Source organism: Nilaparvata lugens, chromosome 1, assembly GCF_014356525.2.
Source record: "Nilaparvata lugens isolate BPH chromosome 1, ASM1435652v1, whole genome shotgun sequence".
NCBI lineage: Eukaryota > Metazoa > Arthropoda > Insecta > Hemiptera > Delphacidae > Nilaparvata > Nilaparvata lugens.
The window spans coordinates 7,035,671-7,063,498 of NC_052504.1; the positions used below are offsets into that span (position 1 = coordinate 7,035,671).

Here is a 27,828-nt window from a genome sequence, read left to right on the forward strand (position 1 = left end):
ATGTATATTGCCGAAAAATGAGATTTTATTACCACTAAATATTGCAGCCAGTGTTCATCCTATCATTTTTGGACATATAAGAATAGTTCTCATTCCATCACTAGTTCATAAACGTCTTATTTATAGCTTCCGTTTCAGTCTTGAGGCTGTGGTACTTTGCTGGAAGTTAATTAATTCTGGAATATGGAGATAAGGAACAGAATAGGGAAACTGGACACAACAGTGGAGCAGATTGAAAAGAAGCGCCTTGTATAGTTAGGACATGCACAGAGGATGAGAGATGAGAGGTGGCCCAAAAAGATACTGAATTGGGATCCACCTGGAAAAAGAAGGAGAGGTAAACCGCCCGAACTGTGGAACAAACAGGTGTATACGTGTATGAGGAATAGAAATCTGGTCCAGGGAGACTGGAATAATCGCAATAAATGGCAGATTGGATGCGAGAAACGGCTGGAGCTGTAAAATAAACTCGCTTATACTTACTTTAAGTAATTCTCAATGAATGATTAAATAATTTTTGGACAGTTTCAGAATTTTGGTCTCAGTTTTCAGTATCTTTCCGAATCTTGTTTTTGGATTGTGAAGAATAAAAAAAAATGCTCCTTGCATCTCTTATTGAATTTGGTTATTCTGTGCAGGACTAATAATCTTCCAGCTGCTGAATACGATTTTGTCTCATTTTCCAACATAAGAGAACAAAAGTGAGAGATGCTAGGAACATATTGGGAAATCAAATCAGCTTTTTCTTTTTGTACATCAGTAGCTTCAATTGCGACATTTGACACAATTTTACATAATTATGTTACAAACTAATCTACTCCTCTCCTAATAGGTTGGTAACTTTCATTTCTATTCCTCTATGGTAGTCTGGAAGTCAATACTCGTATCCTGATAATGGGCACCGATAAATGCACCTATAATAACCTACTATGTTCATAACGCACAAGGTCTGGTTGTAAGAAACCCTTAGGAAAGTATCTGGGGGAAGCATCATTTGTCTCAAGTTTAGCCTGGAGCCAATAGAAGGACTTGCAAGCACGTCGGCCTTCAGTTTTGCCGGTACGTGGGCCCAAACACCCCAACGTGTTCCCTGAATCTAATCTCGCTTGCTCGCTGGAGAACTTATTCTAGATAACTGGTTCGCCAATCACTGTCCCCAGGATGGAAATCCGGGGAAAAGTCCAGAAATTCATGTTAATCCACGGGAACCCCCATCGATTGAGGGTCTTCAAACGGCAGATGTGGAGTTTTGGAAAAATATGTATCCTGAAATTCAGACGGAGCTAAATTTCAACCTGTTGATTCTCTAGAACAGGCTATTACCAGGGACGGAGGCTGGAAAGTTTTATCAGTTTCATTTCAATTCTATTTAACTCATAAGACACAATAAGGATTATCCATTATGAGAATACTATCAACTGCTATTTCATATTTTGAATAAATACATGTATAGGGCCAATTTTTTATGAGATCTTTCAATACAGTAGAACGTCGATAATTCGGACGTCAAAAATCAGGCCCGTCAATAATCCGGATTCGTATCTGGCAAGAAATAAAATTTTCGTACCTTCTGCCCTCGGCGCTAAGCTCCTTACTTTAGAACGGGCGACGGGAGAATGGCGCGAAGCGAGGAGAAAGGGAGTATACTTATACTCTACCTACCAATAATTGAATACTATATATGCAATTTTAACAGCTTTGTTTCTAGAATAGTGCGTGCTGACCGTTTTTTTAACGTAATTTCGATAATCCGGATAATTTGATAATCCGGATGGAGGCCGGTCCCAATTAATCCGGATTATTGACGTTCTACTGTGATTATCTCAGCATCTATCTCTTATCAAAGCACGTTCTTTATTCCCTAGCAGCCAACAACAGGTACTGATTGTTCAAACAAATACTAGAATCTGCCTGATAGGTCCATCTATGTGTGCTTGGCTAGGAAAGTTCCAATTATTGTTCATAACGGCCCACAGCTTATACATAATACACCTGACAACGCAATGTAAATTGGCAATTACTTGTTTCTGTAAAATATTAAATAATAACTCTGTGTTCTATAGTGAAGGTGGTGTTACAGTAAAGATCGTATTAGAATAAAAAAACATCAAACACAAGATTCTATTGAACTTTAAGACTTAAGACTTGTCATATTGGCTTTAACAATATGAAACAACAATCGATAATATTTAAATGTTTTGACAACATTAAAATAAAAGACTTCAGACTAGTCATATTGATTTTGATGTTTATCCAATGACAATTATTCAATAGCTATCATCTCTGCTTCTTAAGATAGTGATCAATTGCATCTCTATTTCCTCCCTTGATGAATCAGTCTATTAATGTCATGAATCAGTCAGTCTCCAATGATTAATTCTCCATGAATCAGTCTATCAACAGGCTTTCCCTCCAACCTAAAATACCATTCAAGACCAACCAAACCCTATCTAGACCATTGTAGTAGAAAGTACGCAACATTTCAGCAGTCTCCACTGATTCAATTATCAACTTCTGCCACGAAGGAAACAGCTGAGGCTTGATCGTCCCTCCTCAGCTATTTCAGAGCCTCCTTGATCATCCCTCCTCAGACATTTCACAGCCTCCTTGATCATCCCTCCTCAGTCATTTCACAGCCTCCTTGATCATCTCTCCTCAGTCATCACAAATTGCAAGCTACTGGCTAGAAATAATGGACCGCTTGCAAGTTAGCTGCTGAGTGAACTCGGCATTGAACAGGATTAGCGGTTGTAATCTGACAGCGGAATCGGTCAGTAACTTCCAATACGGAACGTCTGGCAACTCGGCTAGATGCTCAATCACATGTCGGCGAAACTTATTCAATGACCTCCTAATAATTAATTGTGAGTTGCACTTCAAAGAATAGAATAGAATATTGTTTTTACAGTTGTAAAATACAGTACATTAAGCTTCATAAAATGAGAAATAATCTACACTGTCCAACAAGGCATATCAGAATAAAACCCCCTGGGTTCAAGAACCCACTCATGAACTGTTGTATTGTAATCTTTGAACCCCGCAACTTTTAATTATACTGAGTTGATGAAAATGATGGAAACAGCTAAATATTTCTCTTACAAGAATAATTTGACACTAGGTTTCATGAGAGATCTCATTTGAAATGAAAAATTACTCTCTCTTTCAACATCTTTGTCCCTCATATGCATCCAAATTCATTCTCTCAAATTAATGAGAAAGTGGTCATGTGATACATGATATTGAACTGTATTGAAATGTAAATATTTGAACTGAAAATTGGATACTATAACCTACTTTTTGGACCATTTATAGTGTATAAATCGAAATTCGGGGAAGAAAAAGTTTTGGGCTGTGCCTGTTAGTCCTTCCCCAATCATTTTGAAGAATTGTGTTCTGTTTACAACGAGCGAAGCTCGGTGCCCCGATATTCAGAAATAAAAAAATCTGGTGTGGCGCACTCACACAACTTTCCTTGCCGTTATGGAAATTGATCACCTGACGCTAGAGTTCCCGCGCATCTCAAGTCTACTATTCAGTGATTTGAGCCAGCTGGTGACAGGGTAATAACGCTGGAGACACACATGAGGTCTGCTATCTCTTTATAGTGAATGATTTAATAGAATCAACAATAATTTGCAATTGAATAATCACATTTTCTCGAATTTAAAGCTTATTTTCAATTTTAGGTTTTACTGAACATTAATTGTAGAGATTTTCATGCTCAATCTACTTCACTTGATTTTTTTTTGTTTCAATTGTATCTGAAGCCTGATAATTGGGATTCTATCTGCATTGATGGGGCGGAGCTCCTGAAATTTTTACAGATATGGGACTCGTGGCAGTTGATAGAGCTTATCGATGACTATTTTAGGAATGAATTTGATCAAAATCGTTCGAGCCGTTTCCGAGAAAATCACGAAAAACCCTGTTTTTGACAACATTTTCGCCGATTTAGCCGCCATCTTGAATTGCATTTGATCGAAATTGTTCGTGTCGGATCCTTATAGTGAAAGGACCTTAAGTTCCAAATTTCAAGTCATTCCGTTAATTGGGAGATGAGATATCGTGTACACAGACGCACATACACTCATACACACACACACACACACACACACACACATACAGACCTATACCCAAAAACCAGTTTTTTGGACTCAGTGGACCTTCAAACGTATAGAAATTTAGAAATCGGGGTACCTTAACTTTTTTCGGAAAGCAATACTTCCCTTACCTATGGTAATAGGGCAAGGAAAGTTAAAAATGTGATCAGGTGTGTATTAAAATGAAAATATGATGATGATGAAGAAGAAGAAGGAAAATAAAAAAAAAGAAGCGAGGAAGAAGAATTGCAGAAATGGCGATTCTATCAGTTGAACTTATCGTCTGAATATTGGTGATTTACTAGCTTGACAGGTGAGTCAGATATCCGTTAATAATGCGATTAAGTCAGGTAAAATGAGGAGACAAGCTAAGTTCGGTTGCGGTAGTCATTCAAATTCCTTCAGCACACCAGTCTCTTGAAATATTTCGCAACAGATACGATCTCAATCGCACTGAAAACGGCTCTGTGACTCGCTAAGTGTAGATCTTTGACATTCAAAATAAGATACTTGTATAACTTTAGATACCCTTCTCTTCTCTCTCCTGAAAATGCTATTTATAGAGTTATTTGAAGTAGTTTCAAGACTGCATATTATTTTCATCAACATACAGGGGAAGGTTCCACTTGAAAGTATCTTGATACTTATCAAGTAACTTATCATCTGTAACTTGTATGTCCGCTGGTTTTAATATTATGATATCCCCCTGATTACCTGATTAGATAATTGATTTTCAGTAGAATATCTCCAATTCTTTTTCAAATTCAAATTAATGTAATTTTTGCTTATATTGCTTGTAACTTAAGACGAAAAATATGAATGTAATTACGTGAATGTCAAATCAGATTTTTTGTTTTTGAACTGAAAATTGGACTGAAATTCAAATGTGAATGAAACATCACCTACTTTTGAACTTAGTTTGTGAATTGAAATTTGGTGAATAAACAGTTTTGGGCTGTAACTGTAGGTCCTTCCCTAATCATTTGAATGAATTGTGTCTCGTGTATCATTGAATAAAAATTACTCTGTTGTACATCCATACTTTTTCACTGTTAAAATTAAACTTGAATTTTAAAAAACACTTTTGAAGTGAAAATACACTTACTTTTTTGGTGACGATCGTTTCGACCTGTTGTTGGTCATCATCAGGCTGTGGGAATTTTTCACAAAAATGTTTTAAAAATTCCCAAATTTTTGTGAAAAATTCCCATAGTCTGATGATGACCAACAACAGGTCGAAACGATCGTCACAAAAAAGTAAGTGTATTTTCACTTCAAAAGTGTTTTTTAAAATTCAAGTTGAATAAATATATAAATGATAATTCCGACATAGGAATTGGAAGTTAATAAGGGAATCATAACATTGCTAATGAAAAATCACACTGATTGACTGATACAAATCATTGTAGATTATTATATTAGATTGGATTATTAGATTTATTATTAGATATATTATTAGATTTATTATTTATCATATTATTGGATTATTTATATTAGATTATTATAAAAATGAGACAAGGACATGCGATTCAGATATAGAACACTTTTACAAATTGAAGCATTTTGAAATGAGACGAGATGTATTCCTATTGTAGACATTGACACATTCATGACCGACCGTGAGTCTGTTGCCTAGGAATCGACTTGAAACTTATTGTTATCGGATGGACAGGTTAATTGTCGATCCCGGCCGAAGTATGACAGTCGTAATGCCTATTGACGGCTTGAATGATATATATAGGTGGACCTTCCCGCGTGGAAATCTCCTACAAAGCCAAATTTAATTAATATTGAACACTTTTGAATGATTGCTTCCATGAAAATACCCATGGTAACTTAACTTCAAAGTGGTACATGCTTCTAATACATAATTATTATAAATGTTACAAAAGCACACTTGATATCCTATAATATTAAGCGAGATTTTTCTGTTAATATGTTTATAATATCTGTATGTCACCGGATCTCGAAAACGGCTCCAATGATTCTCACGAAATTTGAAACAAAGAAGGTTTTTGTTATATTATAAATTCGATTGTACTAGTTCTGGTCCCTGCGATGAGAATATCGTTCTAAATATAAATATAAACAATAAATATATTATAATTTCCTCTCTCGTTATGAATGTTCTATGCTTTTGTACTCCAGAGCGAAGCTCGGTCCCCCGATATTAAACGTAATACGTGATTTGAACCACCTTTTCAAATAAGACATGATAAGAAATAAATTTATTTCTAACGGCCTCTGAGTGAAATCGGAGGATCGGAGTGGTAACTGTTAACACATCGTTTCGCGACCAGCCGATCGTTTCGCGTTTCCGTCGCCAGAATGTCAACCTGCTTGCCAGAAAGAGAGAGAGAATGTGTGAGAGAAAGAAGAGCACACGATAATGTACAAGTGACCGTTCGCATGCACGAGAAACCAGTTCCTAATCTCGGCTGAATAAAGAAATACGCCTGTCTTTGTCGTTCTATGGAACCAATAGTTACAGGTGTACCGAACCGGTTTTTTGTACCTAAATGTTTTCCTAATGTATAAAAGCCTACTGGAAGAAATGTACATCCGTAGAACGCAGCTACGGAATTCTATCTAGCAATGGAACTAGGAACAATGAACTTGAACTTGGATCTCTATTGGAAAGGACTCAACATTGAGAGCGTTCTGGGATGAGACGAGTTGATTCATTCAGTTTTTCATCGAAAAATATTTGATTATAATCGGATATTCCCGTTAATTAAGAACTCGATAACGTGGTTTTTAATGGGAGATGGGAATGAGAAAAAAACTCGTTCATTCAGTATTTCAGAAAAACAGTAATGAATGATAACACTCCTTTATGGAACATCCAAAAAAAGTAGTCTTGTAATGTAGGAAAGAGTCTCCAAAAAGCTAGACTTATAACATCATAATCAGATATACCAGAAGAGTATTCGAATAATAGATAATAAGGGATGAGTTTCACTAGATGAACCACAGAAATTTGATTAGTCTATGCAATCTCATAAAGAGATCATATTTACCCTTCATTATATACGCTATTAACCCTTATTTTATGAATACCTTCAAGATAGCCTATCAAAGCTTGGGAAACTCCAGTTAAGCCGCAATGAGATTAATATTAGTTATTTTAATGTAATATCAAATGTAATGAACGGAAGTTTCAAATTTTGCAGAACTTGTAGAAACATTTGACAAGGCAGCCTACAGAAGTTGGCCTAGAGAAAACGAAGAGTATCAAATGAATATTCTATAGTAGGCCTAATAATGATATTATATAGTAGGCCTAAACAACATGTATGTAATATAAATAAAATAATATAGTATACATCAGTATCAATTGAAATTGTTCAATCCATTAGAAAATTTGCTGCATATTTTTTTTATTGTTGTATACCTCTTATCTGTTATATTGAAAATTTGAATAAAAAATCTGGTGTGGTATTTACTCACACAACTTTCCTTGCTCATATTATTTGAAACTACGATCAGACTTTTTCCTTTGAGAAAACCGTGAATAACATGGTTTTTTAGTGATTATCCGCCATTTTTCACAAGAATATTACGGAGCTCCTGCAATTTTCCCAGAAATGAGACTCATGTCAGTTGATAGGGCTTATAAATAGCTATCCATGGTATAAATTTGAAGAAAATCGTTAGAGCCGTTTTCGAGAAAACCGTGAAAAACATGGTTTTTTAGTAATTATCCGCCATTTATACCGCCATTTTGAATTCAATTTTATTGAATTTCTTATTGTCAGATCCTCATGGTATAAGGACCTTAAGTTTAAAATTTCAAGTCAATCGGTTGATTTGGAATTGAGTTATCGTGTTCACAGACATACACACATACACACATACACACACACACACACATACACACACACACACACACACAGACCAACACCCAAAAATCATATTTTTTGGACTCAGGGGACCTTGAAACGTATAGAAAACTTGAAATTAGGGTACCTTAATTTTTTTTGGAAAGCAATACTTTCCTTACCTATGGTAATAGGGCAAGGAAAGTAAAAAGGCTTCATTAGAAAATATATATCGAGTTTTGATTGTTTCCTAGTCACTTCCAGGAAGCAGTACCAGTAGTGAGGAACAGAGGTACCTGAAATTTCAACTTTGGATTCGAAAGCTGCCATGAATAATATCTGCGTGATAAATAGGCTAATCATGAACATTGTTTGCTCATCCTAATCCAATAGATGAATGAATTTCCAACTATATAAAAACTCCTACTTGACTTTTTACGTTAGGGCTAATCTTGAATAGAAGATAAAAGATAAAAATCTGAGTACCCTTTTTTAAAATTGTAGAGAATTTACACTTAAGAGATAAATTTACACATACGAGTTCCTAAATTTTTGGTTTTTATTTCTAAACTCTCAGCCTACTTCTACAACACTAACACACTGACAAAATTTTATTAGAGCAGCAGATGAGTTTCTCCATAATTCATGGATGAGTTTTGATTGAAGCTGCTCATTGGAGCTTGTGGGTGATATTCGTATTCGTTCTACCAGAATTACAATCATGGAGTATTAGATATTGTAGAATATGTAGGTGGCAGAAGCTTCCACCAGAATCACGTATTACATATAGTTCAAGTTGCGGCACAGATGTCTTCATAAACAAAGTGAACATCAACTACAGGTAAATGAGTGAACGAGTGGGTTGAGCATTTATGAGGTAGGAGGTTTTGAGAGCATACAAATACAGCGCGATGACAAAGGGGTGACAGTGATATGTGCAAAGCATAATAATTTCATTCAATGCAGTGCAGATTACCTCTGTTTGTGAAATTTCAACCACAGTACTGCTATGGTTTTCCCAGAATACCCCAAAATAATCAATTTGTTTTGGAGAAGTTCGGTGAGTAATCTAGCAGGGAACAAAATTGCATGTTTTTCATCTCATTCTTGATCATATAAATACAAACATGGACGTTACTTATAGCGTGTATTATTTGCACTTTTTAAGCGAAACATGGGTTCCAGGTAGCAAAGAAATCATCAGAATCCAAGCGGCTGAGATGCGATTTATAAGGTGTGTAAAAAGGGATGCACAAGATTGGATCTACTCCGAGATGAGGACATACGAAAGAATCTTAGAGTTTAGCCACTTAAAGAAGAATTTAAAAAAAATCTAAGTAGATGGAAAGTTCACATAGACAGAATGCCAACCGGTAGAATCCCTGTGAAAGCACTCAACTATAAACCAGCAGGTAAGAGAGACGTTGGAAGACCAAGGAAAAGGTGGTCTTAAAAGTAGACACGATCATAAAGTTAAATCATATTTTTGATAAATTTCAATTTCCAAGGCTATTTTAAAGACCAGAACAGGCAATCATGCCTATACCGTAGAAGTCAGAAGACGAAGCCCATGGTTTTCTATATTTGTAACATTTTTATTGTATTTTATTTGTTTTGTAATTCTTTGTTATTTTGTTTTGTCTTGTTTTGTGTGTTTTTTAATAAATTGAATTGGAAAGTAGAAGAAGAAGAAGAAGAAGAAGAAGAAGAAGAAGAAGAAAAAGAAGAAGGAGAAGAAGAGGAAGGACATGAAAAAGAAGAAGATATACATAATCTATAATCATGCATTATTCACATTAAAATCTAAGTTTAGTCAATTGCATTGTTAGAAACTCCAGTACTGTATTGAATGGTTGGAAGTATGGGAACTGAATAAATGTGTATCCTCCTTATATTATGGACAGATAAGACCGGTTTGCACAAAAGCCGGTTAAATTCTAACAGTGATTAATTTCACGAGTGCAAATCAGAGAAGGCTTTTTGAAAAGATGACTTCTCTCATTGGCTCTTGTGGAATTAATCACAGTTAAAATTTAACTTTGCTTTTGTGCAACCGGCACATAGAGTCACAAATGTAGAGGCTTTCAGAAGTATGAGTGAACAAATAATGGATATTGTACATGACATCAAGATCGGGAAGTTGACATACCTTGGGAACATTATAAGATGACCTAAGTAGACTGTCATGATTCTTCACCTCACAATACAAGGTGAAAGAGTTGGTAAGCGTTCTTGGATGAGAAACCTACAGAAGCATTCAATTGCACGTCACTGGACCTCTTTAGAGCAGCAGTTAGAATGATGAAGCAGTAATGTCATAATATATTTATTATTGACCGAACGAAGTGAGGTCTAAGATTCTTGTCGACGGTTTTGCATTTCTCTTTATGTTTATATTTATGTTTATATGTTCCGCATTTATTACGGCGAAACGCGGCAATAGATTTTCATGAAATTTGACAGGTATGTTCCTCTGTGAATTTCGCATTGACGTATATATAAGGTTTTTTGAAATTTTGATGACATAAAAGGAAAAGGAGTCTCCTTCGAACGCCAATATTACCGTAGAAATCAGACTATAGAATTATTAATCATAAATCAGCTGTCGAGTGGATGCGATTAATATCTCAATGTAACTTGGTAAAAAATCAGCTGTCGTGTTAATTGCAAGCGATGAGGCATGCGATTGATAACTCCAAAAAGCATAGTATTTTCTCCCGACTTTTCTCTGCTTTCAACTCGGTAAGCTTAGCATAGTTGTTTACAACAAATTATTAGCATTGTCGGTACAACAACCCAAACAGCCATTAGTTGTTTACACACCGATATCTCGCCGACACGACAGGACAGGACATAATCTACTGTGATTGACAGTATTAGAGGAGGCTGTGGTTTATAACTGCGCGAGGTTCACTGTTCACAGTACTACTATAGTTATTTAGAGACAGATACGAACTTGGGACTCTGAATAATTATATATTTTGACATTTTTCATATTCTTCTCATTAGGAGAAAATGACTAGAGACTAGAATCTATCGAAACTATAATATACTGACAATAATAATAAAATAAATAAAGTAAGAAGTGCCATGATGGTTGTCAACCTCCGCAATGAAGTAGGTAAGTGAAGGAGAAGAAGACTTTAAGGATTATTTTCGGTGGATTTTCGCATGCAGGTTATATCTTCGTTTTCCTGAATTCATGAGCTATAATATATTTCAAAACCTGAGCCGCATAGTAGAGAATTAAGGATATATTTCTATTTCTGGGCATCACTTTCCAGTTTCCTACCAGAAAATCCTTCATTGTTCAACAATAAAACTCAGCTACCATGAAATTTCATCTCATCTCGCGAATGGATTAGTAAAACTGAAAGGTGGAACAATTCGAAGTGGAGATAGGAATGCATAAATTGCGACGGTAGTAAGTCTAGAGGAGTGGAATTGAAGTGTTTTTTACCAAGTTTGTTGAGTAGGTACGACATAAATAGTGGATCTTTCCAAATGTTATTTTTATGTGCCATTGTTATAATATGTATCATCAGAGACAGAGAGTTTTATAGCTTCTGGAAAAAGAACACAATGAAAACCTCTTGACGAGGAAGAGAAGAAAAACTTATCCCAAAGGATATGACTCATGCTTCAAGTCGTTACATTTTTATGATTTCTCCGAGTATTGCCAACCTACTTAGCTTGAAAAAACTGGAGTTGTATAAAAATTGGAATTTGATAATTAAGTTACAAGCCTTAAAACGGTTGATAATAATGTTCAATCAGTAAACATTTCAAAGAGTCATTCAAACTGTAGTTTTTTGCAAGTAGTACAATTTGGTAACTAGAATCAAAACTGGAATTTGATCATTAAGTTACAAGCTTTAAAACGGTTGCTAATAATGTACAATCAGTAAAAATCTCAAAAAGTCATTCAAACTGTAGTTTTTTGCAAGAAGTACAATTTGATGTTAGATAATTAATATTCAAGAGAGAGTATTGAAAGAATGAATGAGAGAAAACAAGGAATGAGAGCAATATGATATAGAATTGAGAAATGGAAGCTGTAGGCTTCAATCTCATTAAAATAACGGGATCACCCACAGAAGAAAAAATAAGATAACACTAGCAATAATTTATTATTCCATCAAATATGAAGTTTCCTCCTGCACACTTTCACTTTCACCTACATACAAGATGCGCGTATATACTTCATTTAAGTAAAACTTGGCGAATTTAATTTTCTCAATTTGATCATCAAAAATAATAATGAATGGAGTATTAGGTCAGATGTAACTAACTACTTTATTTCTTGGAGGAAGTCATCTTTATTTTTGTCAAATTTTATTACTCAAGGAACATGTTATTCTTTTGCTGATGAGTTTCAACATTGTATATAGATGAATGAACCATTACAGTAATATAAGAAGCTTCAAGTGAGCAATGTAAGTACAAACCAAATGACAAAGACTCCAAATGAGCATGCCAGTTTGAAACGAAAATTCGTTGATTCTCCAGGAATTATACTCGTTTATCTGGACAGATCAATAGAAATTTCAGTAATATCCACCAGACCCAACTATTAACTAGGACACTCCACCAGCAATACGATTAACAGGCACCCCAAACAGCCGACCAGTTTTATTGCCAACTCTAAACAACATCACACCTTGCTATTGTAACTTGCTATTAAAAAAAAATTACAAATGTAGAAACCAATGTGACTTAAGTTGATAAGCTCACATGCAACCCACAACACTCTTCGAGCTCTACGATTCATCTTAGATTACTTGATTACTATTTGAGAAATCATAAACTCAACAAAACTGTAGGTTCAGCCATAAGCTAAATAAGCATGTCTTAAATATGTGGTTTAGCCTAAGAACAGTATATTTTCCGGCTAAAGAGTTTGGACACTTGATAATGCGATGAATACCTGAAACCGGTCGTGTTATAATAGAAAATGAAAGGGTACTTGTGATTCTATAAGATAATATTTATAGGAGAGTTGGTTTCAATAGAACTGAGTATCGTAATTATTCCGTTTAGCCAATATTTATATCTATATTATAAATCTGGATCCATAAATGTTCTGCAAACATGTTTTTGAAAACGTTTGTGCAAATTTTATTATTTTTGACAAACGATGTTCGCTCGTATGGTCAGTGTGTACGCTGGATTTTTCAATGTTTTACAGCGAACACAGAAAATGTTTAGAAAAAAGTAATTTTTTGTTTGACCAACAAAGTTTGTCTGTACTTTTTAAAATGTTTGTCCCTGAGCCTCTCAACAAACATGTTTGTCGAACATGTATGTCATTATAGAACAGATTTATAATATAGATATAAATATTGGCTGAACGGAATAATTAGGATACTTAGTGCTATTGAAACCAACTTTCCTATTAATTATATCTTATAGAATCACAAGTACCTTTTTTCTATGATAACACGACCGGTTTCAGTTATTCATTTCATTATCAAGAGTCCAAAATTTTTATTCAATAAATATACTGTTCTTAGGCTAAACCACAAATTCAAGCCCATGTTTATTTTTAACCTATGGCTGAACCTACAGTTTGTTGAGTTCATGTTTTCTCAAAAATAGTAACCAAGTAATCTAAGAAGAATCGTACAGCTCGAAGATTGTTGTGTATTGCATGTGAGCTTATCAACTTAAGGATACGCTTACATGCTATTCTGATAGAAAGATTTTGTATCATTGTTTAAAATGTTGCAACTATGTAAAATCACAATGATTCAGGTCAACTCACAAGAAAAATCAGGAACTATTTGGAAAATTGGGATGAAAATAGGAAAATCGCGTCAAACTTCTCTCAATTTCGAGGCAATTTGTAGTACGATTGCTAAAGCTACTACTGGGAATGAAACGTTATGTGTGTTGCAAATGTAAACATACACAATCCGTTTGAATCAGTGACTTTCAGTATTGAACTCACACTCAATGTAATTGGGCGAATGGATTCTCTGGCGATAGAGATAATAAAAATTCGAGCTTTATTTGTTTGGCTTCGGCCAGTGTTGAATGAAAAAGACTAAGAAATTGTCAAAAAACCACTGATTTATTGATAATTAGAAAGACCAGTTCGAGTTTATTAGAGATTGACAATGGTGTAATAACCGAAACCGGTCTTTCTAATTATCAATAAATCAGTGGTTTTTTGACAATTTCTTAGTCTTTTTCATTCAATATGAATAATTACCACAATATCAACTTCTCAACTACACAAAAAAAAAATAAAAAAATTGACCAACAATGTTTGTCTGAACTTTTTAAAATGTTCGTCCTTGAGCCTCTCAACAAACATGTTTGCCGAACATGTATGTCGAACATTTGTTTAGTATGGATCCAGATCTATTATATAGATATAAATATTAGCTGAACGGAATAATTAGGGTACTTAGTGCTATTGAAACCAACTCTCCTATTAATTATATCTTATAGAATAACAAGTACCTTTTTTCTATGATAACACGACCGGTTCCAGATATTCATTTCATTATCAAAAGTCCAAAATCTTTATTCAATAAATATACTGTTCTTAGGCAAAACCACAAACTTAATCCCATGTTTATATTTAGCCTATGTCTGAACCTACAGTTTGTTGAGTACATGTTTTCTCAAATAGTAACCAAGTAATTTAAGAAGAATCGTAGAGCTCGAAGATTGTTGTGGATTGCATGTGAGCTTATCAACTTAAGGATACGCTTACATGCTATTCTGATAGAAAGATTTTGTATCATTTTTTAAAAATGTTGTAACTATGTAAAATCACAATGATTCAGGTCAACTCACAAGAAAAATCAGGAACTATTTGGAAAATTGGGATGAAAATTGGAAAATCGCGTCAAACTTCTCTCAATTTCGAGGCAATTTGTAGTACGATTGCCAAAGCTACTACTGGGAATGAAACGTTATGTGTGTTGCGAATGTAAACATACACAATCCGTTTGAATCAGTGACTTTCAGTACTGAACTCACACTCAATGTAATTGGGCGAATGGATTCTCTGGCGATAGAGATAATAAAAATTCGAGCTTTATTTGTTTGGCTTCGGCCAGTGTTGCTTGAAAAAGTTTTCCACTGCCGGATATTTGAAAAAGATGTTTTCTCTTTGAAAGAATTTTACGAGAATCCTAGTAAACAAGAAGGTATACTATCTCAGAAAAATGGTCTGTGCCTTCGAGCACGTCGTGAAATATCATTCTTTGATGGAAACAGTGTCTTCGGATATTATTCCGCCTTCAAGACTTCCCGAAATACTCCCACATCTGTGTAATTTTCTAAATGGCTTCTACCGAAATGGTCATAAAGTTCAAAGGATTTTGATTGAATTTATTATCAATGAGAGAGGGATGTGGGATTACTCTTGAAAGTTGAAAACAACGTATAAGACAAGAGAGATATCATAGTAAAACAGACTGATATTATTGATCTTGAGACCAAGAGATATATATCATTATAGTGAAACTTGTAGTATGATCTTGGAACAGATGAAATTGTAGTTCAATGGGATCCGAAGTCGTATGGAAGAATTGAATAAAATGACTTATTCTAGCTACAGTAACTATAGTTATATAGTTACTTATATTCTGGCTAGAGATCGAAGTTGGGGCTCAGTGAGACGACCCCTCTTGTACTCAACTCTCTATCACATTATATCAGTAGAAAAACAAATGAGATTACAGTAAATACCGTTGCTCTCACATTATTCTCTTGTATTGATGGAAATATACTTCATCCCTTTATTTATTGTGAGACTTGATATAGTCATAGAGAAACAATAGCATAAGTAGATATCCCATGTTATAGGGCGTTTATGTCGCAACTTTCGCTGTTATCTCAAGCCGATAGTTCATGAAATTCTTTCACGTGAAGCTGTTTGACACTGGTAGTCTCTCATATTGTGCGGTTCATACACTCTCACTCCAACAAAACAGTAAAATTCGACAATAATCAACAGTAATTGGCTTGAGATAACAGTAAAAGTTGCGACATAAACGCCCTATACCATGGGATATCTACTTACGCTATTGTTTCTCTATGGCTATAGTGTAGTAAGTTTGTCAATTCCATTGATAATGTCTTTTAACGTTCCATGAATTATTTCCTGTTCTCACTTCATGTGGATATTTAAGCAAATATTTCTCACTTCTCTAGAGTTCTACTTTGTAAATTCACCCGTCTCAAGATGCACAATTACCACCCAACAAGTTGGGTCTGTATAATAAGTATGTTTGAAGTCCGTCAACATAATTTTAGATTGATTTCTACAAAATTCGCAAATCTGACGTCTAGTAGATCGGACTCCACACTCTGTTGCACTTTCTTTGTCTCTTCCTCTCACAGAGAGTGTCCACACTATCTTATTTATCTCAATTTACGCCACCGCACTCTATATCTCTTACGTTCTCAAGCTCAACTACAAGAAATGTTCCACACCCAAACTGAAAAGCTCTTTAAATTGAGAGTAATGAAGAATATACTCGTATTTCAATCCTAAAAATAGTAAAGGAAGTAAAAACTTATTACTCTCTCATATTTTCAAAATACTTTGCAGTCAATTATTTTTATTGAACGGGAATCCAAATTAAATGCTGTAATTCACCCTGAAGACTTCTGCTACTGCAAATATTGACAACAGGGTAAACAGCTACATGGAAATTCCCGGGCTGACAAATAATTTTTGAATTGTAGCGCTCATCGAATTTCCATCTAGCTGTTTACCCTGTTGTCAATATTTGCAGTAGCTGAAGTCTTCGGAGTGAATTACAGCATTAATTTGGATTTTCGTTTAATAGCAATAATTAATTCATTAGCATTTGAATAATTGCAATATCTTAGTATTTTCCATCTGTAAACTTTGCAGTCACTTACGAAATCAGTCACTTATAATATTGGTTGGCTTGATTGAAAGTTTTTTCAATCCTGCATTTGTCTATTGGTCCTCCTGATAACGGTTCATGAATAAAAGCAGACTTCAAACTATAGCAAAATTGTTTCAATTATTTCCAAAACCAAGTCATGTATTACGAATTACAAGTGAAACAGAACTGATCTTCAGTACCTAATACGGAAAATGTTCTCAAATCTTTAAATGTGAAATTCAGATGGTTGAGTATCTTACGAATAAAACAGAAAGAACGATGTTTTTGTACATCGGAAGAATATTGTCAGAGACAATAGGTACTGTAGACTATATCTGTAAAAAATTATTCGAATTTTCAGACATCAATAGACACTGTACAACGATCTTTAATTAGGTTTGTAGTGTGAATGTTGATGTTGTGGAACTTTTCCATAATTGAATAGACTTAGAACGTTGTCAAAAATCCACGTTAAGTAAAGTACTTTACTGTAACTTACAGCTGATGATGTGTGAGCACACACGAAAGCATGCTCCTGTAAAATATCATCATCATCATCATCTTCACTTCAGGGATTAGGTTTATTAATGAACCTGTTCCGGTACCCATCTCTTTCTTGGTCTCCCTACATCTCTTTTTCCTGTAGGTCTATAGTTTTGGACTACAACGGGAATTCTTCCAGGTGGCATTCTATCCAAATGACTGCACCAGTTGCGTCTATTTTAAATATATCTTTCATGTAGAGGAGCAACCAATGAACCCTGTCTTATATCAGTGTTTCTTATTCTATCAACTCTATTGCAGGCAAATACACTCCTTAGAAACCTCATTTCTGCAGCTTGAATTCGACTGTTCATTCTACGTGTGTGAAACCAATTCTCACTTCCATATAGGAGAGTCGAAACTGCAATACTGTAAAATATTAATTTTTTAATTTTTATTCAATTTAAGTGGATTTTTGACAACGTTCTAAGTCTATTCAATTACTGTACAACGATTCAAATCTTTAAATATGAAATTCAGATGATTGAGTATCTTATGAATACAACAGAAAGAACTATGTTTTGTACATCGGAAGAATATTCTCAGAGACACTGTACTTGTGAAAAAAATAATTCAAATTTTCAGACATCAAATTCGTATGAATTTAGATGATTATAATTATTACGATCATTAGAAATGAGAGAAATGTTAATGCAAATAAGAATGCAGAACGAGGGAGAGAATCGTTGAACCAGAGGATTACAAGCGGTGAGAGCACTAAGCAGGTTTCTCGGCCAAGAGACATCATAAATCCGACAAGTGATTGGAGAGATTTATTCATTGCCAGAGAGAGAGATAAACGTCATCGTTGATTTATCACTATTTATTCATGTCGTAGTTTGCAAGACGAGGAGGATTTACTGGTCTCACAGTTCGATTCGCAGACCCATTGGCCATTACCAAGACAATGAATTCGCGTTCTACGAAAATAGCTCGTATTTTCTTCTTCTCTGAGTGAGAAGACTCTCTCGCTCACACTCTCTTACTCTCTCTCACACTCTGTGCTGTCTGCTACGCCAGACGTCTTCTTCTAACGAATGACATTTTGCTCACTTATTACTAATCGACCTCACTCATTTCTAACAAGAGTATTTTAGCGTCCCACACCCCAACTGGGTTTAATCAGCATTTTCACGAGAATCGACAAATTTATTCGTTCGATTCTGGAATACTGTGATGAGACGATGAAGGAGAAGAATTCGTGTAAAGTGAGGTCCACGTTATAATGACAGTATTTGTTCAACTTTGGCTTTGCTATCCTTGTCTATCATTCGACAAAGCCGGTGGTACTATCCTTTTCTAGGTCCACAACGATGACAATTATGTTTTTGACAGTGTAGAAATATAAATAATTAATGCAGAGAATCGGCATCGCTTTTCTTCTATCTTTATCCACTGCCATTATAACGTGGACCTTACTATAGAAGTGGTGGTTGTAGTGGTAGTAGGAGAGGAGGAGGAGGAGGAGAAGAAGAAGAAGAAGAAGAAGAAGAAGAAGAAGAAGAGAAGAAGAAGAAGAAGGAGAAGAAGAAGGAGAAGAAGAAGAAGAAGAAGAAAGAAGAAGAAGAAGAAAGAAGAAGAAGAAGAAAGAAGAAGAAGAAGAAGAAGAGAAGAAGAAGAAGAAGAAGAAGAAGAAGAGAAGAAGAAGAAGAAGAAGAAGAAGAGAAGAAGAAGAAGAAGAAGAGAAGAAGAAGAAGATGATGAAGAAGAAGAAGAAGAAGAAGAAGAAGAAGAAGAAGAAGAAGAAGGAGAAGAAGAAGGAGAAGAAGAAGAAGTAGGAAAATACGAAGATGTTTGGAAAAGGAGAAGAAATAAACTGATATGAAAAAGAATAAGAAAATTATTGAAATAAGGAGAAGAAGAGGGGTGCAAGAAGGGGGAGTAGAAAGAGAACAAGTAGGAGAAAAAAGAGAGTTAGAAAAAGTGGTGGAGTATGGGCAAGGAAGGAAGATAGGAATAGAATAGAATATAATGGCTTCTCCATTTGTTAACTTGGCGAAGTTTGGACAGTGATGTCCTCTCTATCAATTGACCACGTAAATTAGGAGTAAAAGGATGAATAAGGAAGTAGTAGAAGACAAAGATGAACAAAGATAGAAGGATGAGTACTGATTCAGGATGAGGAGGAGTGAGAGAAGTAGATGATGATGAAGAAGAAGGAGAATATTCAGAAGGGATATGAGTATAGGGAGGAGAAGGAGGAGTAGAAGGAGAAGAAGGAGAAGGAGGAGAAGAAGACAAAGATGAACAAAGATAGAAGGATGAGTACTGATTCAGGATGAGGAGGAGTGAGAGAAGTAGATGATGATGAAGAAGAAGGAGAAAATTCAGAAGGGATATGAGTATAGGGAGGAGAAGGAGGAGTAGAAGGAGAAGAAGGAGAAGGAGGAGAAGAAGGAGAAGAAGGAGAAGAAAGAGAAGATAGCAAATATCCTTGATAGTAAATAGTAATAATCCTTGATAGTAAATATACAGTAAATAACCATCCTAGGAGAAGGAATTGAAGAAGAGAAAAGGAAAGCAAAAGGAGTGAGAGAAGCAGAAATAGTAGAGAGAGAAGGAGAAGAAGGAGATGGAGAAGGAGAAGGAGGAGAATTAGGAGGAATGGAAAAAGTAGATGGATTGTGAGACGCAAGAAAGAAAGAAAGAAGAAGTGGAAGAAGAATTCTTGAGGTCTGCAGAAGGATGAGAATAATTTTTGGAGCTGCTCCCCCGCTATGTAAAGAACCCGTAAATAAGATGCATAATGAACCCTGGATGAGAAAAGTGTATAATATTTGTGTTTCTTATGGCGCTGAGCACGGAAGGAGCAACAACCTTGTTTTTCCTAACAATTTTCCGCGGAAAATCTGAAAATAGACGGTGTCTTCATCATGGTCTCGAACCCTGAATAGAATGAATTGTGGGAAGAGAGATAATTCCATTGAAACTTTGATGGTATGTAATGGATGAATAAGTTTGGAAAATCGAATTGTATTTGAATTGAATGTGAGGTGTATAATTTTTCCGCTCAAAACATATAAGGCGATACGAAACGATACATCTACACTACAGTAATAGTCCAGTCAATGAATGCTCAAAAACGGGTATAGAGGGAAAAGTTTGGAAGACAATTTTTGACCCCGCAGTTCTGTTTAGGGTAGTGAGGAGGTAAACATATCAAAAGTCCCCACCCCTACCCCATGTGCTAAGGAGGTGGGGGTGGTTTAAAGGTACCATTTTTTGATTTCTCGTATATAACTAGAAAATTGTGCATTTTACAGACATAACTTTTCCATAAGAAATTAAAACTTACATAATTTCCTACAATATTGATCTCACAACTTTTTCTATATCTCTTTCACTTTTCGAGTTATCCGCACTACTAAAAGATGTGACATTTTTGAAAAAACACATTTCCCTTCAATTTTTTGTTATTTTTGCTCTTATAACTTTTTGACTATCGAAGGAAGTCAAATGCTGATTATGAGCTTATAGAGCATCAAATTCTCTTCAATTTTATCTATAATTTCAAAAGTTTACGCACATCCCCACGACTGTTGCAGCAGCTTCAGTGTTGAGTGTGAGATCTTCAGTTATGCAAAAATAGACTAATTGACAAAAAATTTGGAGAGAATGTTTTGAACACAATTTTTGACTTCTGTGTCTTGGAAAATGTGGTTTTTCAAAAATGTCACATCTTTTAGAGCGGATTTCTCGAAAAGTGGAAGAGATATATAAAAAGTTGTAGAAAATTATGTAAGCTTTAATTTCTTATAGAAAAGTTATGTCTGTAAAATGCATAATTTTCGAGTTATATGCTAGAAATCAAAAAATGGTACCTTTGAACAACCCCCACCCCCTTAGCACAATGGGTAGAGGTGGGGACTTTTGATATGTTTACCTCCTCACTACCCTTAACAGAACTGCGGGGTCAAAAATTGTCTTCCAAACTTTTCCCTCTATAACACTTCGTTGACTGGGCTATAAAGGAAATAACTGGCTTATACTCCAACGGGATAAGAAAATTATGTTTGACGCATCATCACGACTGAACTACTGAGCTGATTATCTTGAAATTTCGCATATAGATTCTTAATTAACCGAGGATGGTTATTGAAACCTATTTATGGCCTATTTAAAACTCTATTTTAAACCCTTATTGGCCTATTTCAAACTCTCCAAGATTTTCATAATGCCAAGTTTTCAGTTTGTCAAGTTTCAAACTCTCCAAGATTTCATTACGTCAAGTTTTCAGTTTGTCAAGTTTTAAAATAAACCCTTGCGGAGCACGGGTTACCTGCCAGTCTATAATACGAAGACCATAATAAAATATTGAAATAATTCTAAAATATTATGGATGATAATAATTTATTCATTGTACTATATTTCATTAGGGAAGACTATAAGAGTATAACATGAATATTCATTATGAATTCGGAGAGATACTTGTGGGTGCTCTGCCTACCAATACGATTCCTGAGTCCCTCTTACGAGTGAGCTTAACTCAATGAATTGACGTCATTCATGAAATTCTACAGAAGGAATCATCATTCAATGAGAAAGATTCACAATAGTTGATCTTTGTACTATTCGACATATTATGTATTATATATATTATATACCTTTTGTTCTTGAGCTGAATAAATAATAACAAACACTAGAATCTTAGGGTAGATACACACCAGTTAGTCAAGACAAGACTAGTCACGATTAGTCACAATACTTCACATAGTTGCTTATGAAGCAACACACACCAATTAGTCATTGCAATTAGACATGTCTTCATAAGCAACTATGTGAAGTATTGTGACTAAACGTGTCTTGTCTTGTCTTGACTAACTTGTGTGTGCCTAGCCTTAAACTATTTATTGTTGTTCACTGCAATTTAATATTGTACTATATTTCTTTTATCTCTTATTTGTTCAAAATCATGAAGCTGGGATCATCGAAAATATTGAAGGTGGATTTCAGCGGCAGTATCAGTGTAAATGTCCGGTACAGTGAAATATACCCATGACTTTTAATAGCATAAGTGCAAATAGTCCGATAAGTACTATAATGAAATAGTTATTTGTGCAACTAGTGCGCAAAGTGACAGTTTGCTGCACCGAAAGAAACGTTTAAAACGGAATGGTTTCTTGAGTGCAGCAGAGGAACTTTGCGCACGTATTTCACATTTAATTTTTCCTACAGTTACCATTGAATATGAAAAGTGGGTAATTATGGGTAAAATTGCCTGAAATCCATCAAATGTTTTTCTGTGTAATTTTTTATTAATAAATAAAATTGAATAATAATGTAGTAAATGAATGAAGGCGGCACTCATGTGGTGGCTGTTCTCGTTGTCCTTATATTATTATAACGTGCACCACAACACTATACCACAGTCACCAACTTAATTTTTGTTTTCGTGCACTAATCCTCCATATAACCCACCAACTATTTTGCGTTGCCATGTTGCATATCTGGAGTGCAGAAAAAATTTTTCCCGCACTAGAGCGGAAAAGTGATTCTTTGAGCTCTGTAATCAGTGCAGGAATGGCCACTTTACAAGGTAAGTGTAGGAAAATGATATTTTCACTGTACCTACAAGTACACTGATATGACGTGAGAATACAGCTTTATTCTTCTTGAAAGTTATTCCGTATTAGCCTGTTTTTATAGCGCATTTTTTTCAAATAATTGTATTAGAAATGGGGAACCTTAAGTTCATTTTAATACTAAGAATGCTTCATTTGAATCTTCTCACATTTCTCTCCTGGTTTCCTGACATCTGGATTCGTTCGTTTTAATCCTGACCCAATCACTAATGGAAATCTATAGAGAAATGTGTATGCAACAAGAAATTCAATTATATCAGGCTTATATTTTAGTTTTCACTCACGTAACATGATAACAGTTCGAAGCAGAAACTTTATTATTCTAGAATCAAGAGAGAAATAGAACCATGAAACCTTCTCCTTGATCGTATTACAAAGATTTGAATTTTTAATCAAGCTTGCTTCTACTGAGCATATTCTATGTATTCCAACGTTGTCTGATATCAGAAAAGTGGGATCAGCTACTGCAAGAAACCATCAGCTAAGCTGGTGCAAGTATCATACTCGTTGAAAAGCTATCATTAGGGATTTCTCATCAACATGCGTTTTGACTTTGAGATGCGTCTGAAAGGAATTCCAGTCTTAGTGAATTTTGCTTGGAGAAAGATTTTGCTTGAACCTTGTAAAGACTCTCTCTGTAGTTGCAGCTTGAAACTTGTAGTATTTCTTATCTTCAGTTTATTATAGTAGAGTTTACACGATTACATTTCAATATTAATTGAGTTGTTATGCCAGTCAGTCAAGAATCCTGGAATGTTGATTTTTCCAATATTTCTCATTCCTATACTCCATCTCTTTGGTAGAGAGTTAGTGGGGAGGATATTTTTAATATTCTTTCCGGAGAATGGACATTGATATGTCCAAAGCTCCGCCAATTTATGAAGATGCATAACATCTATAGTTATCTAATTATATTACAAATTGCTTTTTCATATCATATACAGTTCAATAATTATTATTTTCTTAGTCTATATTATGTAAATTCATCTATAATTTTGCTGTATTGTAAGCTATTGTATATAAGTGTATAAGCCAGCATATATTGTAATCTACATAAATAAAGTACTCAATCAATCAATCCCTTCAGTTGTCATATACTGTAATAAGTGCATTATCTTTCCCCAACCTCAACAACATTCATGTATTCTTATTTTCTTAGTTTGAGATGATTGGAATTTCTATATTTATTCATTTATGTATTTCATTGACAATCACAAATCATTCAATACCACCAAATCATAAATCAATACCAGATGTGCTAATAGTGAAGTTGTGTCTGGGTAAAAATTTATAATTATGATTGGGAGAAGACAAGAGGCATAACCCAAAACTGTCTTTCTCCAAATTTTTATGAATAAAAGTTTCGAAAAAAATGAGGTTATGATTTCACTTTCCACTTTGGGATTCACCTCCCGTACTATTATTATTATATTGAGTTTATATTCATAATGGAGTTATGCTTAATGAGGTCCCACTAGTTATGAATTGTCACATGTAATGATAGAAGGAAGCTTAATGAATAATATTCCCCAAAAGAGCATCAAAAATAAACTGATTGATCCATTTTTGTATCTTCATTCTGTTTCCAGCCTCAATAAATAAGCCTTGTGTCCAGCTCTGAGAATCGCATGAAGGTGACGAAACGGGAGAATTTTCAAGCCGCAGTGAAAACGTCGTTGTCATTGCAGTGTGAGCGCAATGCTTAATGCTAGAAAAGTCATCAAAAACTGGTCATATTTACTGGGAAATTTGCTAGCGTACATAATACCATTTATTATACAAGAAAATAGATATTTGTGGTCAAGAAAATTTGATGAATGGATTTTAGTAGATAAATTAATAATCTCTTTGGTAGAGAGTTAGTGGGGAGGATATTTTTAATATTCTTTCCGGAGAATGGACATTGATATGTCCAAAGCTCCGCCAATTTATGAAGATGCATAACATCTATAGTTATCTAATTATATTACAAATTGCTTTTTCATATCATATACAGTTCAATAATTATTATTTTCTTAGTCTATATTATGTAAATTCATCTATAATTTTGCTGTATTGTAAGCTATTGTATATAAGTGTATAAGCCAGCATATATTGTAATCTACATAAATAAAGTACTCAATCAATCAATCCCTTCAGTTGTCATATACTTCAATAAGTGCATTATCTTTCCCCAACCTCAACAACATTCATGTATTCTCATTTTCTTAGTTTGAGATGATTGGAATTTCTATATTTTTTATTCATTTATGTATTTCATTGACAATCACAAATCATTCAATACCACCAAATCATAGATTAATATCAGCTGTGCTAATAGTGAAGTTGTGTCTGGGTCAAAATTTATAATTATGATTGGGAGAAGACAACAGGCATAACCCAAAACTGTCTTTCTCCAAATTTTATGAATAAAGTTTCGAAAAAAATGAGGTTATGATTTCACTTTCCACTTTGGGATTCACCTTCCGTACTATTATTATTATATTGAGTTTATATTCATAATGGAGTTATGCTTAATGAGGTCCCACTAGTTGTGAATTGTCACATGTAATGATAGAAGGAAGCTTAATGAATAATATTCCCCAAAAAAGCATCAAAAATAAACTGATAGATCCATTTTTGTATCTTCATTCTGTTTCCAGCCTCAATAAATAAGCCTTGCGTCCAGCACTGAGAATCGCATGAAGGTGACGAAACGGGAGAATTTTCAAGCCGCAGTGAAAACGTCGTTGTCATTGCAGTGTGAGCGCAATGCTTAATGCTAGAAAAGTCATCAAAAACTGGTCATATTTACTGGGAAATTTGCTAGCGTACATAATACCATTTATTATACAAGAAAATAGATATTTGTGGTCAAGAAAATTTGATGAATGGATTTTAGTAGATAAATTAATAATGTCATTGGAATATATCGATAGTTTAATAAGCGACCAATCGCCGAGAGCAAATCGTCGTATGAAATCACACAAACTCATTCTCTCTTTTAAGAATTTATTTCTCTATCATCCATTTAAGCACACAATTTCCTACTTTAGATTCTGGCTATAGTAATACTAGCTTTAATAGCTCTAATTACTCTAATAGTAATAACTATAACTCTTCTCACTTGTGACGTGTGATGCTTGTCACTTAGGTAAACTCAATTATTGTGGGTTTTTTTAAATAAAATTCTTGATTCATGTACTTTTCCACAATTAAGTTGTCAATATTTCATACTAATACTTTTCTCAAATATCTCTAGAATATACAGAATGCCAAGATATATCACAAAATACGGACCTCAGATATGTGATATATCTCTCCATTTTTTCCATTCAAATCTCAACTTCTCAACAGAGATTTGCTCAACTTCTCAACAGCCATTATTAATACTACCATAACTAAATCGTTTTAGAAATTCTATAAAACTTTGAAAATCATTATAATTTTCTAATGATTCACTGTTATTTCTCAAAATATCACATCAGAACTCTTTCTCAGGCTCGTAATATTCTATTTTCTTATTCAGGACTCGTATTCATGCCGGAATTCAGGACTTGTACCAAATTATTTCTGATCAACTGAAGGTGAATATTCTGTAGTTTTCCGCAAACAACATTCATTTATTGTAGGCTATTTTTTATGAGTTTCGAAGATTCTTCATATAACAACACATTTCGATCTCCCATCACCACAACAAAATATTGTTATTTCCTCAGTAGTTTGAAGATAAAGTTTGATTAGTATGTTAGTTACAAACAGTGATAAGTCTTCAAACTCTACATACCGTTCAACGAAAAAGCCGGCAATTTATTCCCAACATTCAATATAACACATTGTAGTATGGAGTCCAATTTTCAATCAATAAGAACAAATATTTTGCGCATAATGAGGTGGGATCAAAACTGAAATATCATTACGTTTTTGACAAATCTATGGGGTTGATATAGCCAATAAAATCTCCACACCCGGTGTTTGAGAACTTTCCGAGTTGACGGAATTTCAAGTGAACACTCTGATAGCTTTCTCCACTCTTTGATTTGGAATTATTCAAAAACTATCACTATTCACTCTGTTGACAAGATTTTCACACTCCGTTACGTAACAACTTTTTCGAGTTTCAAGGGTTGTTCAAGGGTACAATGACGTTTTTTTTATTATTTTTCGAACTGTAGAGGGTTTTCAAAGCTCCTTCTAATATGCTTGTCGTATCTGATACTTTTTTTGTTTCTAAATAACTTCTCAAATACTGTTACACTTAGTTGTAGGTAGATAACTGTTTCATCAATTTCTAACTCTAGGAATAATATCAGGACTTTTCAGGTAGTACGAACAAGTGAAGGACACAATAAATACAGTGTAGCCAATAGTAAGGAGCATACTTTTCACTTACTAGGAACGCACGACGGGAACCAAGTTTATTTTACAACACGTGTTCACAGATGAGGACGACCGAACCACAGAGCAACTTAGGAGGCACGAAGTCCGCATACTTCGCGGGCTCGCGGACAACTAACTTGGACTTGGTTCGCGGCTCCAAATCCTCCTGACTTCACTACGCGCAGTCGCCCGCGCGAGCCTCCACACAGGCGCGCACACTCCAAATTCATGCTACCGTAAAAATATACCACCCCAGCACACAGTCAGTCGTTCGTCACCAAATAATTTTAAACTGGTCAACACGTCATGAGCTGTCGTCGCTCATTGATCTCTGTCGAGCTGGCTGCTTGTTGTAATTTCCCCATTCATAAAATCGACGCCGTTCAATTGTGAACGCTCGCTAAGTGCACGCGCGTTCCACAAACTTTGGAATTGACGAACGTCATTTTAAATATGAGCGATCAAATATATGGATGAAAAATTCAACTATGAAATAAAATCTCATAGTTTTTATTCGATTTCAGTTTATACATTTTATGACATT

The 27,828-nt window shown here is 34.7% G+C and overlaps 1 protein-coding gene across 3 annotated transcripts in view; it reads right to left on the reverse strand.

Moving 5' to 3' along the window:
- Positions 1-27,418, reverse strand: part of LOC111057684 (growth hormone secretagogue receptor type 1-like) — a 298,361-nt gene extending 270,943 nt beyond the window's left edge. The window contains exon 1 of one of the 3 annotated variants that reach the window (XM_039429025.1): positions 26,692-27,417. The gene's annotated coding sequence lies outside the window, so the exon portion shown is untranslated. Of the gene's footprint in view, positions 1-26,691 lie in introns of all 3 variants that reach the window. The other 2 variants (XM_039429016.1, XM_039429020.1) reach the window with 2 other exon arrangements.
- Positions 27,419-27,828: the final 410 nt, after the last annotated feature.